Genomic DNA, 18,503 nt, shown 5'->3' with positions numbered 1-18,503 from the left:
AAGGAACTTGGTAGTAGGAGAATTGACATCAACTAGGGATCTTTAACTTGTCTAAGAGGTCAGAAATGTTTTTCTCAAGGATGTCCCTTTCAAGCTGAGACCTGAAAGGTGAGTAAGAGATAAGGCAGTTAAAAGGGAGGAGAAGGGTAGGTATAGCGATCCTGCAGCTGTTGGGAATCATTGCACATTTGAGAAACTAAAAGACTAGGGGCTGGGGTTGTAGCTCTGTAGTAGCGCCATGCTTGCCTAGCACATGTGATGTACTGGGTTCAATTCTCAGTACATAAAAATAAATAAATAAATAAATAAATAAATAAATAAATAAATAGATGAACGAATGAACAAAATAAAGGTAGAGTCCATCTACAACTAAAAAAAAAAAAAATTGAAAAAAAAAATCCAGAAAGTCCTCTGCCCAGGAAGTAAGGGGAGAGTGATATGAATGAGACTGCCAAATGTTTTATAGACCACTTTAAGAACTCTAGTCTTATTCTAGAACAATGAGAAGCTGTTTAAGGGTTTCATATAAAAAGTGACATAGTCCTACTTGCATTTTAAAATAAGCATTTTGGCTGCAAAGTACAAAGTGAATGAAGAGGCCCAGGTTATATGGCAGTTAGACCAAATTAGAGTGGTGGTGATGGAAAGAAGTGGACTTATTAGAAAGACTCTGGAGATAAAATTTCTGGAGGCTGGTGCTGCAAAAAAAAAAAAAAACTGAGAATGAAGGTGAGGGGGACACCAGGAATGACTGATAGATGTTTGATTTGAACAATTAAATACATAAGGGAAAAGGAAAACAGGAAGGGTTCATGAACTCAGTCCAAACCTTGTAATTCTGAGACATCAGGTGGACATGTCCATGAAGCAGCTGCTATCAGATTTGGAATTTAGGAGAAGAGACTGGAGCAGAGACCCTACATGGAAATCACTGGTATATAGATGGTAACTAAAGCTGTAGGTGTGGGTGATACTTTGTGAACTAAGAGATCATAATGAAAACAGAAAAGAACCTAAAATTGAATTCCAAGATTCTCTTTAATAGCTAGGGAGAAGAACAGGAATCCACAAAAGAATTAGAGAAACAGTGCCCAGAAATGTAGGAGGAAAACTAAGAAAATACATGCCAAAGGAAGAAGAAATGTACAAGGAAGAATAGTGGTCAACGTATTGAGTATTGTTGAGAGTTCAAGAAAGATGAGGGTTGAAATAAGGAGGATGAAGTATTGAGAAAAGAAGCAACTTGTCCTAAGTCAACATAAATCCTTGTCCCTCCCTGTGTTCTCAAAGAACTCATCTGGGGCCCAGGCTGGGGTAATACATTAGTGTGTGTTTCATTCTTTCTACAAAAGATAAATTCCCATGTTCACTTGGCTTGCTCCACCTTACAGCATTGTATATCATACTACAATCTCTAGGTCAACTTCAATGGTATTTTTTAATTATATGCCTTTAGTTTCCTTCAATATAGTTGTTCTTTCTTGCTCTTCCTATCATGTAGGTATGCTCCAAACATTTTTTAAAATATTAGTATTTATTTATTTTTAATTTTTTTTTTAGTTTTCGATGGACCTTTTTTTTTTTTTTTAATGCGGTGCTGAGAATTGAACCCAGTGTCTCACACATGCTAGACAAGTGCTCTACCACTAAGCTACAACCCCAGCCCCAAAATATTGGTATTTCTAATGTCATTTCTTGAACACTGTGCTCAACCAAGTAGTCAGAATCTTGAGGGGTGAATTGTACAATTCTGCATTTTTAAAAAGCTCTTCAGTAGGAAGCTTTGGAAATTACTTGCTTAAGTTTGGAAACCACTAGCTAAGCCTCAGATCATACAAAGCTAGGCAGCTATATGGAGAAGTTACCCAACTCACCCACACTCTACTACATCCTTATATTTTAAAACAGACAGTTATACTTCAGTTATTCCATGATCAGCCTTCCAGCAATTTTGTCTGGAAGAGGGCCAAATTTAGAAGTTAAGAAAAGGAAACATCTCTGTCAGGGAAAGAACTTTTGATAATGAACAGCAATGAAAATATCTCAAGATACCATATTTGATACAGAGTCACTCGGTTATTTACTGATGGAAAGAAAAGAAACCTCCCATTAGCTGGCTGTAGATATAAATATCCAATCAATCATCACCCGGAGCCATAGAGAAAAGCAGCAGAGAAAGAAGAAAAAGAGTAAAAAAATAAACAGTCAAGTACAAAGAATGAGAGGATGGATCAAAGTGGATAAATAGGGAGATGAGGAAATGAGAAGAAGTGACAGATATTAGAAAAGGTGATGAGAACGTTTCAAAGAGGGGGGGAAAAAAAGCAACGAAGTAGGGATTCTTTATCCCTCTGCAATCCCCCCACCCCCGGATGTTAACGTATGGCCAGGGTTTCACACAAGATGATCATCAGTCTCCAACAAAGGATTTCATTAACCACGGCATGCGTTGAGGATGCAGTGAATACGTACATTTTTAACAGATTTCTGTAAAATTTTTTTTTTTTTTAAGATTGTCATTTTCAATGGAGGCACAATTAATATATTTAAATAAAGCCAGTCGTGGAGCTTGGTTTCATCCGTCACCACTTCTGAAAGGAGGGTGCCTGGGGTAGCAGGACTCCCGGTCCCAAAGGCTGCCCCCTCCCCAGCCTTCCGGTGGAAACTGCAGAAGTAAGCACCGCCAGCCGGCCCTTAGGCATTATTGCAGCGCCCCCCATTGCTTGAGGTTTAAGGAAATCGCTGCCGCGTTCACTTGTCTCCGTGCGGTGGTAAAAATTAAGGTAATGGGTTTCCATGAGATTTGGCTGGCTAAGAGACCAAGAAACCAACCCTTTTATTGTCAACTTAAGTAAATCTGTAAATATTTTGGGGGGGGGCTCGAGATCCCAGGCTCTAGATGTTCGGGACTGGGAACCTCCGAGCCCACTTCGGTAGGCTTCCTAGTCCTTGGCGGAGTGTCTCTAAGAGCACCTGCCAGCGTTAAGTTCTGGCGTTTTCGGAAAGGAGCCGACATGGTGCGTCTCAGGGAGCTTTTAAAAATGTGTACTGCGACTTGAGTGTGTGACCCTGGGAACGTCAATTAACTCCACGTTTCCTGAGTGGGGCTCCAGCCCGGCCGCGGCGGAGGCTACCACGAGCCAGGCGCAGCCGGGCCTGGGGAGAGCCCGGGGCCGGGAAGGCGGCGGCGCTCGGGCAGCGGCGCGCGGGCGCTCGGACGCCACACGCCGGGGGCCCCTGTGGGGATTCGCACTGGGGGAGTGCCCCGGACGCGGACGCGGGCTGGGGCTCGGGGTCCCGGCCGGCCGGGGGCGCCGTCGGCGGAGCTCGCGCAGCCGCACTGAGCACACCGACTCCGACTCCTCCTCCCGGCTCCGTAGTAAGCATGGCGGCGGCGGCGTTCGTGGTCCCTCGGGTGAAACAGAAAGCGGGAGCTACGCGGAGAGGGAGCGGAGAACGGGGCTGAGGCGGTGCCGTCACTATCGGAAAACAACCTCAACAGTCAGCGCGCCAGCGGCCGCGGCGGCCCCAGAGAGCTAGCTCTGCCACTGAGGCAAAGAGAACGATCAGGAACCCGAAGAAGAGGCGCCAGGGGAGCCGCCTTCCTCCGCCTCAGAGCGGCGCGACTCGGAGGTGAGAGCGCGGGCACTCCCTCCGCGAAGGCGGGCGACCCCGACCCTTCCCTGCCTGTCCCGCCCCGGAGCAGGCGCCGCGGAAACCGTTAGGCTGCGGCTGAGGGCCGGGGCGCCAGCGGGGCTCGGCCCGTCGAGGGGCCCGGCCGCCCCACCCCATCCCGGGCGCGCGCTGCGCAGAGGGGAGCGGGCGGGGCTCGGGACCCATCGACTTGCCCCGCACCTGCCGGAGCCGAGTCTCTCCCGGACGCGCTCGCGGGGGCGCGGCCGCCCTCCCCTCCGTCCCCCGCCCCCTCTCCGGCGGCCAGCGGCGAGCTTTGCCGCTCCGGAGGACAGGGGGCGGGCGCGCAGCCTTCGGGAAGGGATCACCCTGCGCCCGCAGCGCCTGCGGCTTTGGCTGCCAGACAACCGCGGAACTTAAACGGTTTTCGGAAGAGCTTTCCCCCCGCTCCCCTGGGGGTTAAAACCTCGAAAACCCGCCCTTGTTTGATCCCGTTTGGCTGCTGCCTGTACCTGGCGGCTCCTCTCCCCAGGTGAGTTAACCACCTGTTCAGTCGGGAGGTGGACCGGAGGCTGCAGTCCTCCCTCTGTTTAACAGCCTGGATCTTTGAACTTTTGACACGGCTTTGCGTTAGGTAAAAGAAGATGAAACAAATAATTTCGACGTCAAATTGCAAGCAGAACGGTGGATGTTATTAATAAGTGTGGTTGTTAATCCTTTTATTAAACTGTTAGCTTTAAAACAGCCTTGAGATATTTGGGGTTGGGGGGGGTGTGACGATTGCTGGATGTGCTAGGGATCGAGAATTAGAGATATTCTTTTGAGATTTTATGTAAATTCCTTTGGACACCTTTGTGGCTGACCATCTATTAAGATTAACAGACTGGGAAGGTTTTCGTTTTCTTTTTAACAGCGCAATTCTGATTATGTGTTCACCGTGGACTTTTAAAACTGAGCCTCATAATTTTGCTTCTTACTGTGGTCTGTATTTTTAGTTCTTGAAACCAAAGTGTGTGTGTGTGTGTGTGTGTGTGTGTGTGTGTGCGCGCGCGCATTATAAGAATGAACTCTTTCTGTAGTATTTTATCATATGCTTTTACCAGCTCAAGTACTAAACATATGCCACTCAGGAGTTGGAGCCATATGTTAGGCAGAAACAAATTGAGTTTTGTGGCTCTGATCTTGTGTTTGGATAAATATTTAGTTTTTGTGTATTTGCTAAATCTGTAATTTTTACCATCTAGTCAGTTTTGTTTAAACTACCTTAAAATGTTAAAGAGAAATGATTCCCTTGCTGCCTTAATATTTTCTTTTTTGAATTAATTTTTCTCAAGTAATGAGTTAAAGTGCCCACTAGACAGATAATGGGCCTACCAGAAAGCAATGGTAAATATTTTTAACACTTTTTTATAAAATATAAACTAAAATTTTATTTTTAGCATTTTAACCCATTGGTAATTCTTACTATCACTAATAACATCCATTGTGGGTAGAAGGGAGGGTTGATGACTTGACAGGAAAACAATCTTGTTAAAATTTTCAGCACTGTTACATTAAATTTTACTGTTTTTTTCACAGTTTTCTATGTGTAGGTCAAGTGGAAAATTTTTATCCCAGACTGGTTACCGTTAGCCACTTGTATGCTTCTGTATTAACTCCCCTTTTTTTCCTTTTGTCTGAATCCTCCAAATCATGGAATGTTCAGGAAAAATCATAAGCTCCTGGTTAACACTCAACTCAGTCAAGCATAATTATAAGGGTGGTTTGCTTCTTCCAAAATTAATGATATGCATTAGGAAAAAAAACCCAGATTTTTTTGATGCCATTTGTGTCGTCACTTTTTCTCTTCATGTGATTGAGAGCTGATTTATTTTACCATGCATTCAACGATCCCTTTTACTTGTTAAATTTTCTACCATATAATATTAAGCGTATTTTATTATTGATTAAGAAAAAATTTCTTCCTCTTCCCTGGCCAGGCAGGTGAAGGGTTGAGAGATTCTGTAAAACCCGGGGGGGGGGAATGCATAATTAATAAGCTTAATGATTTTTTGTTAGTTACTTAGGCAAAGGACATTTAATTTATAATTTAGTATAGATGCACAGGTAATAATATTGTTTATTTTAAATTATTTGGGGTTTTAAAATGTCTATATATCCAAGGCTTGTGCATGTGATATTTTGCCTGTATTTTAAAAATATTGACGATGTAGTTTTGCAATGCATTTACTATAATTTGATGTAATCAAAACAGGCTTTTTTAAAAATTAAAACATTCTAGGTGCATTTTTTCCATGTAGATGCGTCTAGATTGTATCTTAGAGATGAAGGATATGCACATGATTTCCAAATTTATTATCCAGGTAATAGAAAGATAAGTGATTAGTGGGGTTTTCATTTGTTTGTTTTTGTTTTTCTTTTCAGCAATCTCTAATAGACTTCAAATAAATACACAGTATTGTAAGTCCAAAGATTTAGAATACTTTGTATGTCTATTCCATTGAGCACAACTTAAAAAAATTAGTGACCATTAGTGTTGAAAGGCAAATTTTGTTCTTTTACATGTATTTGCGAGTTTTTATAATATTCTTAATACTTTGGTCTTTATTTCAGAATATTTTTCAATAGTCTCTTTTTATGTATTATTTCTTAATCTTCTGTCTTTCTGCTAATATGATTTTGCTTGTCTTTAATATTTACTTTCCAAGTTCGCAGTGTAGCCTCTGGTCTGCCATCAGGTTCCATATAGATGTCATCTTTTGATGTTTTCCATTACTTATCACCCATGACAAGTCCTCAGACTATTTTTTCTCCAAGATAGAAGAGTACACTTGGGAGATGGTATATGCCCAGAGGATAATGAAATATTATCAAATGCAAAAGCAGTGTAATGTGTGCCTTCAAGTAATTACAAACGAATTGGGGATACTAGACTTACACAGGAGACCATTAGCAAAAGCTATACAATAGTACTATTTAAGTGTGTGATACCAATTGTAATTTAAAGCACAGTGAGAGCTAGAACAATCCTGGCATTTGGAGGAAGTCAAACTTGAAACTTAGGAAGGATTTATATATCAAAGGAAATGTCATTTCAAAAGAGGTTGACAAGAGTTGGAAGTAGTAGCAAGGAGACCAGCTTGAGAACATCTAAGAAAAAGTATTAGGAGAAAGAAAGGTTAGGTAGAGATTTTAACTAAGCCCCAGGCTGTGGTTAGAAAGTAGGAAAGACTGGCAAGACAGTCGGCTGTATCATTAGGAACCCATCAATGAAAGAATTATGCACTGGGAGCAGTGGCACATGCCTGTAACCCCAGCAGTTCAGGAGGCTGAGACAGGAGGATCGTGAGTTCAAATCCAGCCTCAGCAATGGCAAGGTGCTAAGCAACTCAGACCCTGCCTCTAAATAAATACAAAAAGGGCTGGGGATGTGGCTCAGTGGTTGAGTGCCCTTGAGTTCAGTCCCTGGTACCAAAAAAAAAAAAAAAAAAAAAAAAAAAATTATGCATCCTGTTTGGCACATTAATAGTTAAGGCTTCATTGTATAGTGGGTAGCTTATATGTGTTTGTTTATATAGCTTAGGTCAAAGGTTAGCAGACTTTTTGTAGAGTACTAGATGATTAAAGCCCTATAAGACATTTATAGTCTCTGTGGAATATTCTTGTTTGTTTGTTTGCTTAACTCAGGGGCCACATATCTGTGAGCTGGATTTGGCTATTGGATCTGGTTTGCCAACTGCTAGCTAATAATTGGCTAGGTTATTATCCATATAGCACATACTATGAAGTATCTTGTTTTGTCTACATGGTTGTTTGGTGTGTTTCATAACTATTATTTATATATTTTTCTTTATGGTATACTAAAAGTAAAGAAAATAATGCTAAAATAAATAGTACTGTAATTGTTAATTTGTGGCCAAACTTCTGGCAAGGGCCTAAAATAGGTCTCAGAACTGGGAAGTGAAAAAAGAAAAAAGCCTTTGAGCCAGGCCTTACAGCAGTGAAAATAGCTACGCAGTGATTTCATAGAATTTGTATAAGGTTAAGTATATCAATTGACTGTGATGGTTTTACATTTTTTAAAACTAAACTGGTATTTCAGAAACCTTGGCTAGTGTACTGGTGGACTATAAGTGTACTGGTAGCCTGTAAATGATAATAGAGGAACAGGCAGTAGGGAATCTAGTTTTTATAAGTAGTCTAGGATGACTTAGTAATTACTAAGAACAAACAGTTGGAAATCCTGTATTAACTCCAAGAAGAGTCACTATGTGGGACGGTGTAATAATTGATATTTACTTTGATGAGCTTGAATCATGAAGAAAAGTTAATATTGTATTATATACAGATTAAGGCAAAGAAAGAAGACCTAGCCCCTTTTAAAAATATTTCCATTAAAATTATTTTAAGATAAGCTATGGTGATTTAAAGGATAAGTATTGGTTATTTGAAAATTCATTTACATGAAACATCTCTTTGAAATTTCTAAATATGTAGAGTGTATTTCTAAGGCAGCGCTGTTCTCTCAACTTCCTAAGTTTCCTTTCCCATTACAAGGTTAGTAGTGGTGCCTCAGGTTATAGCTTCATGAATCAATTGGCTTAGGTTTCTCTATATTGTATCAGGAGATCAAGAATATAGCATAAGAGCATTCTTTCATTCAGCAGCATTAGTAAATAGGTTCTGTATATCGGGGTTGATATTAGGTGCTGGAAAAAAAATGGTTTTAGGCGGGGGCTACTTGGATAGAATAGTGTTTTATTTTCCTGTGAAAAACATTAAAACCAGATGAAAATGAAAGACTTAAGTTAATTTTCGTATATAAGTATCATTTTTCCATTCTTTGTGAATATCTTGAGTTTTAAGGCTATACAAACCCTTTGAAATAAGTTTCAGCCTTCATAAATTGGTACCTAATAAAAATTTGACTTTGTTTTAAGAAGAAATTAATAATGTACTCCCTTCCGCCCCAACTTTTGTCAATTCTTGAAACAGCTTCCCCATTCCTGCTGTTTTCATTTCCTAAGTAGAAGATAAAATGCCTTGGATGATGACTCAAATCTAAATCTTAGTTCCATCTTCACCATTCATTAGCGAATTGGTTTCAGGTTAGATTTTTTAATCTTCATTTTCAATTCTTAAAATAGAGAAAATTAAAACTATCTTGTTTTCCTTACAAATACTGTGAGGACCCAAAGAAATGATATAAACTATAAAAACATTAAAATACTGTACATTAATACTACTGGATTGGACAAAAATGCAGCCTTTTAAAAAAAAATAAGGTTAGAAATCTTAAGTCTCAGTTTTATCCTCCTAAGTTCTGTAAACCTACTATGTATCCAGTAAACATTCAAAGTTTTAACTGCTTTCTTGGCAAAGAGAATACATATAAAAACATTCTTGTTAATCTTTCAGTATTGTATATATCCCATGTGCCTCTGTTCCTTTTTGCAAAGAAATACTGATCTTCTGTTCCATATAACCTCAGCTGTTCTTTACAAAGTGAGGTTAAAACTGCAAAAAGTGAATTCCTTATGGTTTTCTTTTTTAAAATCCACTTGTTGAGATTTCATTGGATTTTAGGGCCTATGGTTGATAATTTTTAAAATCCTACACAAACCTGCCAGGTACATAGTGGTACTCTGATTTTACAAATGTGATTGTAATTCTGATTTGACTTATTTCTCTTCCTCCCTCAAGTTCTTGAAATCTTTTATATGCTATTTTCTAAAAATTCAAAAGTATATATACTTTGTAATAAACCTTGACATAAAAGTTATTTAAATTTGATAGATTATATGTATTAATCAGCCTCTATCAGAAATGTTGAAAAGAGTTGTTTTGTTTTCCTTCTTGAGAATCCACATTTTAATACATATTTGAACAGAATGGTTTTTTAAAGTTACATTATTCCTTCACTGTCTATTTCCCCCGTGAGGGGTTACTTTAATTGATTTATGTATATAGTCATCTTCAGTAAACCGGCAGCCACAGAATTTGGAAGGGAAAAATCTTCCTACTGGAGGTTCCATACAGATGTTTCGTAAGTACATTTGAAAGCATAGTTAAGACTTCACTTTTAAAAAATATCTTTAAAGTATTTGAAAATACTTTAAGAGTAACTTTAAAAGTTATTACAGGTTGAGCATCCCTAATCTAAAAATACAAAATGTCTCATGGAGTGCCATGATAATGCCACAAGTGGAAAATTCCACACCTGACTTCATGTGATGGGTTGTAGTTAAAATGCAGGAGCACTAAAAATATTGTATAAAATCACTTTCAGGCTAGGTATATAAGGTGTATTTGAAACATAAATGAATTTTGTGTTTAGAGGTGTGTCTCATCCTCGAGATACCTCATTGAATAGTATATGCAGATATTCCAAAATCTGAAATTGAAACACTTATGGTCCCAAGCGTTTTGGAAAAGGGATATTCAACTTGTATATTATAGAATTTGCTTTACAAAACATCATCTACAACTCTTTGTTTAAGATCTAGCTTGTAGTCATTTCATTTTCCTGAACATAACTTTTTCTTAAGATTTGCCTAAAAAAGAAAAGTGAAAATTTATAATTTATGATTAAACTCTCTGGATTGTTTGGATTGAATGGTTGAGCCATTCTCAATTATGTCTTTGTTCATAAAATTTAATTTTTTCCCACAAAACATTTTCATTAGCAATTATACATTTTTTTTTTACATTTCAGTGTAATAGTTCGACGTACGTACCTTTTCTTTCTTTAGTAACTCTTAAAACCAGCTGTTTCTACTACTATAGATCAGTATTCTTTAAAAGTACTATTGTATGCTGACATTAATTTTTTGTTTATTACTTAATCCTTGCAAAAATTGGCCTGTGTGTAGTAGAGTAGTTTTTGGTTAAAAATAATGGGCAATTTTCTTTTCCTTCAACCCATCTTTTAGTGTGCTTCCTAATGTTTCAGAAACATAAATTTATTCAAATCATTTCTAAATTTTAGAAATTAAGATAATATCACTGTTTCTGCTGCATCAATTAAAATCTCTCTTGTCTTCTTGAGAGTTCATCCTCTTTTAATATGCTATGACTATATCACCATTCCCCATGACTTCCCAACTTCATAATATAGTATAAAGAGCATACATTTTTGCTGTAGGCAAAGACATAGGCTTCTTCCTGGCTGCATATAAACATGATACTTTACCTCTTTGAGCCTTTATTTTTTCATTTTACAGTGGAGTAATTATAGTACCTATTTCTTAGAATATATTGTTACAAGGATTAAGAGAGAACCCAGTTAAAAAGGCAAATACAGTGATTGCCATAGGCTATTTATATCTAGAACTTAAGCAGACATACCTAATCATTATTATCCGGGTATCCTGTTTTCATCATTTGTCTGTTATTTATTGAAAACTTTAAATGTCCAGATACTTAGAATATGAATGCCACAAAAATGAATGTCTTACTCCCTTCTCTTTAGAAATTCACAGATTAGGATAAGAGAAAAAGACATGTAAATAAATACATATTTTTAAATAATTAAAAAATAAATAGAAAATTTGTCTTCTTTTTCCATGTGTGAATGCTACCTTTAATACTGAATGCTGTGTATTTGCACATATTATACACAGAATATCATAATTGTGTATCATTATGTAGTGTGTGTGTATATCTATATCTATCTATCTATATATTTTTTAACTTGTCTGACTCAGCTATTAGAACATGAACTACTTGGATTTGAACATTACTGCTGGGGTTGGCAGTTCTTAAACAAAGAGCAAATAGTAATATTTCAGGCATTGTAGGCAATATGGGCTCTCATATGTACTTAGATGAGCTACAGGAGCACAAAACCAGCCATAGATAGATTACAAACAGTGAGTATGACTGTATTCTTTGGTTGTTGTTGTTGTTAGCTGTAGATTATTTTATTTATTTTTATGTGGTGCTGAGGATCAAACCTGGTGCCTCACATGTGTAAGGCAAGCGCTCTACCACTGAGCTACAGCCCCAGCCCTGGTGAGAATGTATTCTAATTAAGCTTTATTTACAGAAATAGGCAACAAACCAGATTTGACCCACAGGCCTTAGTTTGCTGACTCTTGAAATGCTGTATACCAATGCAACTGAAGTAGATACTATTATCACCATTTTAAAAATGAGAAAACTGAAGCACATTAAATAACATGCCAAAGATCATACAACTAGTTGGTGAACAATCTGGAATTTGAACCCAGGCATTCTGATTCCAGAGCCTGGACTTGTGATTGGTAAATCATATAGGTTCTAATATGTTGACTCTAGGAGTGTAATGATGATTCTGTATCAGGAAACATTAGTGTAATTTACTATGTTAATAGATTTAAGGGGAAACTATAATTTCTCTTTGGTGCTAAAAATATCATTTCTAAAATTAAACTGTCAGTTCTAATAACTCTTAAAGAAATAACCTTACAAAGATTATTTACCAGAAATCTATATGGACTCTAATAGTGAAATATTAGAAGCACTTCTGTTGAAAGATAGGAATATAACATTGGTCCAGAAATCTTAGCTAGTACATTAATAAACCTGAAAAATAATTAACCTTTATAAAATGGGAGAGAAATGTGCCACCATTATTATTTATAGTTGGTATGACTGCTAACTTAGATAATACAAGACAATCAGCTAAAAATTATTACATTTAAAAAATATTTTAGTTAAGTGACTAGCCATAAAGTAAACATCAGTATCTCATATACCAGTAGTAACAAACTATGAAATATATTAAGAAAAAGCAGCCTAAGTTACAGAATACTTAAGGCATAGTAACTATATGAAGAAGCAAGAAGGTCTGAATGGATAGAGGAATATTAAGTTCCCTAATGTGACTGCTTAATAGTATAAAAATGGCAATTTACACTAGATTAGTCCATAAAGTCAATATAGTTCTAATTATAAATGCAGTAAGTTTTTTAAAATGGAATTTTCCAAACAGTGGTTCAAGATTGAAAAGGGGAAATGTACCAGAATGGCAAGCTAAATTTCAAAAAGAAGTGTTAACAAAAGGAAGTGTATCCAGTGAAGGTCAAAACATTATTGTAAAATGCATTTATTAAAATAATAATTTGGAATAGTGATAAGCATGTTAATCATAGGAGAAGATTCACAGATAAGAAGAAATATATGATAAATGGTTGAGTAATGGAAACACTATTCTATAAATGGTATGGAAAAATTGGCCCATCCAGTTGGAGTAAAGATAGTTAAGTAACCACTTCATGGCAGTCTCAAAACTAATTTCCAAATGAACTAAATGTCTCTTAAAACAAAATGGTGAAAGTTTTAGAAGTATATCTTTAAAAATTTTGAGATGATGGCCTTTTCGTGTGAGACATTAAACTTAGATAACAGTTTAAAATGCAGTCAAGAGACTAGGGTAAAATATTTGACATGTAATAGACAAAATTAATAAATTTAGAGTTTATAAGATTTGCCTATAAATCAATATGAAAATGACAACCTTGTAGAAAATGGGAAAGAATGTGATCAGTACATTCACAGAAATAGGAAAATATATATATATATATTTTTTTTTTTAAGAGAGAGGTGAGAGAGAGAAACTTTTGATATTTATTTTTCAATTTTTGGCGGTCACAACATCTTTGTTTGTATGTGGTGCTGAGGATCGAACCCGGGCTGCACGCATGTCAGGCGAGCGCACCACCGCTTGAGCCACATCCCCAGCCCATATATATATATATATATATATATATATATATATATATATATATATATATATATATATATATACTGTAAAACTTTAAAGAGATGCTCATCCACACCAGTAAATTAAAACATCAATAAGACTATTTTTAAAAATGAAGATAAATCATATGAAAAAAATAAGACACTGACCAATGTATGTGATTTTATTTATCTAACAACTACTGCCAGAAAACTTGATACAAAGCACAGTAAAAAGTCTGAAAGGTTACATACCATAGTTGGTGGCTATAGAAAAAGAGCTTGAATTTGGAGGCAGCAAAAAGTTGAAAGTAATGTTGATATGTGCATTTCAAAGTATAAGCAGGTTGTGATGTAACAAATGTGATAACAAAAGATATGAAGATTTGACTTTGGTGATTTTGATTGGTCCATACCTTTTAATTGGATGGCCTTGGTTTATGTCTAATTTTCTTGTGTAATTTTTAAAAAATGTTTATTTTTTACTTGCAGTTGGACACAGTACCTTTATTTTACTTATTCATTTTTATGTGGTGCTGAGGATTAAACCCAGGGCCTCACACATGCTAGGTGAGCACTCTACCACTGAGCCACAACTCCAGCCCTTTTTGTGTAATTTTTTTTTAAGAGAGAGAGGGGGAGAGAGAGAATTTTTTTAATATTTATTTTTCAGTTTTCGGTGGACACAACATCTTTATTTTATTTTATGTGGTGCTGAGGATCGAACCCAGCACCCCGCACATGCCAGGTGAGCGCGTTACCGCTTGAGCCACATCCCCAGCTCCTGTGTAATTTTTAATAGCACCTCTTCTCACTTGTAGAACCTTTCCAGTTGGCATCTAAAGTCATTAGTGCTTTTAAAAATAAGAATTTCGGATCTGAAACTGTGATAAAGTAGGTTAAAGAAGTGAGAATTTCTTCGTGATTCATAATCTTTATAAATGTATCTGCCAACCCAGACAATGTTGTTGCACTTTATTTTCTAAGTTTCTATTATAAAAGCATTTTTCTTTTTTATGTATAAAATTGTGGGACCAGGGAGGTAACTCAGTAGAGTGTTTGCCTAGTATGTGCAAGGTTGTGTGTTCAGTCCCCAGCACTACCAAAAAGAAATTGTGATTAGCAATATAGATTTGTTTTCCATATGCCTGGATATTTTGATTTCCCTCCTGCTAGTATCGGAAATCAATCTTCCTTCCTTCCTTCCTTCCTTCCTTCCTTCCTTCCTTCCTTCCTTCCTTCCTTCCTTCCCAAACCCAAGGCTTTGCACATTCAAGGCAAGTGCTCTGTCATAGAGGTACACCTGCAGCCCTAGAACCTAGAATTTTAAGAAAGTTGGGGTTGAAGAAGTCAACAGCTTGAGAGGAAGGCACAGAAAAGAGAAGGAATATGTTTTAAAAATAAGATGGAGTCTAGCCATAAATAAGTTCACCTATAATCCTGGCTACTCCAGAGTCTGGGGCAGGAGGATCAAAAGTATGAGACCAGCATAGGTAATTTAGCAAGCTCTGTTTCAAAATAAAAAATATTTTTGCTTTTTACCACTATCTATATGCTATGGGTGTGTGGCTTAGGTGTGTGTGATAGAGCCACTGTGTTTGGTCACCAGTACTGCAAAAAATAATAAATAAACAAACAAATAAATAAATAAAATGGGGAAGATGGTTGTGTTTAGAAGCAACATTTTTTTTTAACCCAGGCATTTATAAACAAAGAGTTTTAAACAAAGAATTTGGTTGACTCAGAAAGGACTGAGTTCTAAAAACATGTCTTCCCATTGAAAATAAAGTGTTTCTTGATTTTCTTATGGTAGAATTCTCTATTTGTAGTTTTGATGAAGGAAACAGTGCAGATTTTACATAGGAATTCAAACCCTGTTGCTTGAACTTAACTATCAAAGTGGTACTGTGGCCAGAAAATATTTAGAAACTGCTGGTTTACTCTTAAGTCCAAAGTCACTCTCATAGGTATAGTCAAGAATTTGAAATTTTAAGACTGAAGTGAACAGTCTTTAATATAAAATAGTACTTCTAGAAAGGGCAATAAAATGTTTGAGGTGAAAATAGAATTGCCTCAGGTATAATTAACTTTGACACTAATGGTAATCCAAGTGCTCCAGACACAAGACACTACAGCTGTATATGGGATTTAAGATGTCATTTTTAAAAAAATCAGTTGGTCTTATGTGCACACTATTAATTTTTTAATGGATTGGGGTTGATTTGAAGCAACAAGAGTTCTCTTATTTTCATAGTTTCCTGAGTAGAAGTATCTTTGTTATGTATTTTCCATTAGCAGTTCTTTTGTAATGTATTTGAACCAGATTTTCATCTTAATAACTATTACAGTGTGATTTCTTAGTGATGGAGCAAGGGCTATATCCTGTGAATACCTAATTAAATTATATAATGTTTAATGCATTAGGTAATATTAAAAATTAATTAACCCTGTTCACTTAAGGGTAAGGTCTACCCTTCCTATCCATTGTACCTCTTCCAGTGGATAAGGAATTGAATATGAATACAATAAATTAGTTATAATAAGTTTGCTAATAACCTATATAAACTAGTATTTTCCTTATAAGAATATGATTATATATACTTCCTTGTATTAGGTTAAACCTTATGAAGTAAAGTTATTTTAATGTTTTTGACCTTAAATGGCAATTTTATATGGTTTAGCCTATTATGAAACTATGATAGTCTCTGTCCTATGTAAAAATATTATTTTTACAATACATTGTAAGCTATTTAAATAGTATAAATTCATATATAGCACATGACTGATGAAATATCACTGTACAAGTAAAATTGGATACCTATTTCTAAAGGGATAAAAGTAGTAAATCAAAAATATTTACTGCAGATATGCATCATTGTACACTATAGTGTTACACAACTTTCACCAAAAACTAAATTGAATTTGAGGATGATGAAACTAAAAGATAGTAATTTATAATTAAAAACCCTGTAGTAATTTATAAGAAAAAGCTATCAGGCTTGAAATTGTCAGACAAGTTGAAGACACCACAAAAACTAGTACCAATTAAAGAAAGCATTGATGATAGATCTACAGATAAAAATGTATTCTTCCCCACAAATTGTAGGAATCCCATCTGTGTTTCATACCACTTAGTCTTAGTATAATCCTGAATTAGTGGCTTTAATAAATGCTGGAATTATATGTATTTATGTTTGTGGATGACACATTGAAATAAGAACTCATTCTGCAGGTTTCTAGTAAGTAACCCAAGGTCTTACACAGAAATAAAAGCTAAGGAATTGTGTATCATTTTCTTAAAATAAATAACTTTGGTTTTTCTTTTAGTTCTAGGCATATCTAGAGCACACTGACTTTAAGTGGTGAACTGTGGATCAATTTTTTATTTATTTTTTACTCTTTTTTAAAATTTATTTTTATTGGTCCATTATAATTATACATAATAGTGGGATTCATTATGCCATGTTTGTACATGCACATAAAATAACTTGATCAATCTCATTTAATATCTTCATCTTCCCTTTCATCCTCTCTCCCCCAAATCACTTACTCCCCCAAATCACTTACTCAACTATGCTGATGTCCCTTCTATTATTACTATTTTAATTATACTATAATTTTATGTATATAATTTGTATATATACATGCATGTATGTGTATGTATACATAACATAAAAGCAGGATTTGCAGATGGACATCACAAATGTGCTTCCTCTTGCCCTCCCCTCCTCCTTCCCTCTGTGGATCATACTTTTTTAAAAACTCATAGAGGTCATAATGAGTGAAATTATCTAGACACAGAAAGATAAGTATCACACTTTCTATGTGGAAAATAGAAAGAAAAACAGAAGGTAACCTGAAGAGGGACTATTAGGGAAAAGGAAGGGGAAGAGTAAAGTGGGAAGAGGAGTAGATGGTAACAAAACATGTTACATGCATATATGGAAATGTCACAGTGAAACCCATTAATTTATCCAGTAATATGTGCTACTAATTATAATAATTTTAAAAATCATACTTTTAAATCAAAGCCATTTGGATCCTGCTTTGGATAAATATTTTCACCTTTGTATAGTCCATTGGATACATTATAAATTAAGAGTAGCAAATTTAGGTCCCTTGTCAAGAAGGAATAAAAGAAGCTGAATTTACTTTTCTGCCAGATCAAAAAAACTAGATGAAGTACAGGGAACAGTAGCACTGGGACAATAGGCATTGAGCAACAGAAGAGGGAAAACAAGGCAAGCCCTATGATTGGCTTAGCTTCTTGGAGAAAGTTACCAGGGCATAACACAGGGAGGGAAACCCAGATAAGTCTTGGCAGACTGCCTGATTTGAAGAAACAATGCTAGTATTCCCAGGAATCCAAGGGACTAGAGTTTACCGAGGAGAGAGCTGCAAAGAAAAAGAACTTCAGAGATACAGTGAAGGGTTTCTCTTACGCATTCAGCAAAGTATTGGTAAATGTATACATTTATATTGGGAAAGAGCCACCAAACAGGATTGTACAGAACATATCCAAGTTCATGTAGAGCCAGAAAAAGTGCCTCTTCCCACCAGCCACAGAAACCTCATTGACACAGCCTTTGGTAAAGTATTCTGAAGATTTTTTTTTTTTTTTTTTTTTTTTTTTTTTTTTTTTTGCTTTAGAGGTGGAAAGAAATTAATCCTAGACTAAAAGCAACTCTGGGCCTGCATAAACAAGACCCAGAATGATCAAACTGTTTCCTCATTGAACCACATCTCAGAACAAAGCTCTAAATTATTTGTAGGAATAAAAAAGTACATAGCAGTCCACAAGGTAAAATTCACGTCTGACATTCAATAAAATTACTAAGTCTGCAAAGAAGCAGGAAAATACCAACCATAATTAGGAGAAAACTCGACACTCAAAATAGTCCCACAGATGATGAATTTAATGGGCATTAAAACAGTTATGACCATTGGAAAGTCTGAACATTTTAAGTAGAGCTCGCTCCTAGATTAAAATTATAGTGTAGGAGGTAAGACACACTGGATGGAATTAATGGCATGTTAAGACATTGCTGAAGAAAAGGTTAGTGGACATGAAAATATAGCAATAGAAATCATCTAAAAGGAAAGAGTTTTTTAATGAACTAAAAATAGTATTTGAAGAAATAATGATC

General features: G+C 36.2%; 1 protein-coding gene across 2 annotated transcripts in view; it reads left to right on the top strand.

Annotated features, from left to right (window-relative positions):
- The first annotated feature begins 3,370 nt into the window (after positions 1-3,370).
- FNDC3A (fibronectin type III domain containing 3A) overlaps positions 3,371-18,503 on the top strand; it is a 158,852-nt gene continuing 143,719 nt past the window's right edge. For both annotated transcript variants that reach the window (XM_081289268.1, XM_081289267.1), the window contains exon 1: positions 3,371-3,633. The gene's annotated coding sequence lies outside the window, so the exon portion shown is untranslated. The remainder of the gene's footprint in view (positions 3,634-18,503) is intronic.

This window comes from Spermophilus citellus, assembly GCF_964194105.1.
Source record: "Spermophilus citellus genome assembly, chromosome: 1".
Taxonomy (NCBI): domain Eukaryota; kingdom Metazoa; phylum Chordata; class Mammalia; order Rodentia; family Sciuridae; genus Spermophilus; species Spermophilus citellus.
The sequence above is the reverse complement of the archived record's forward strand: the minus strand, read 5'-3'. Positions and strand labels throughout refer to the sequence as shown.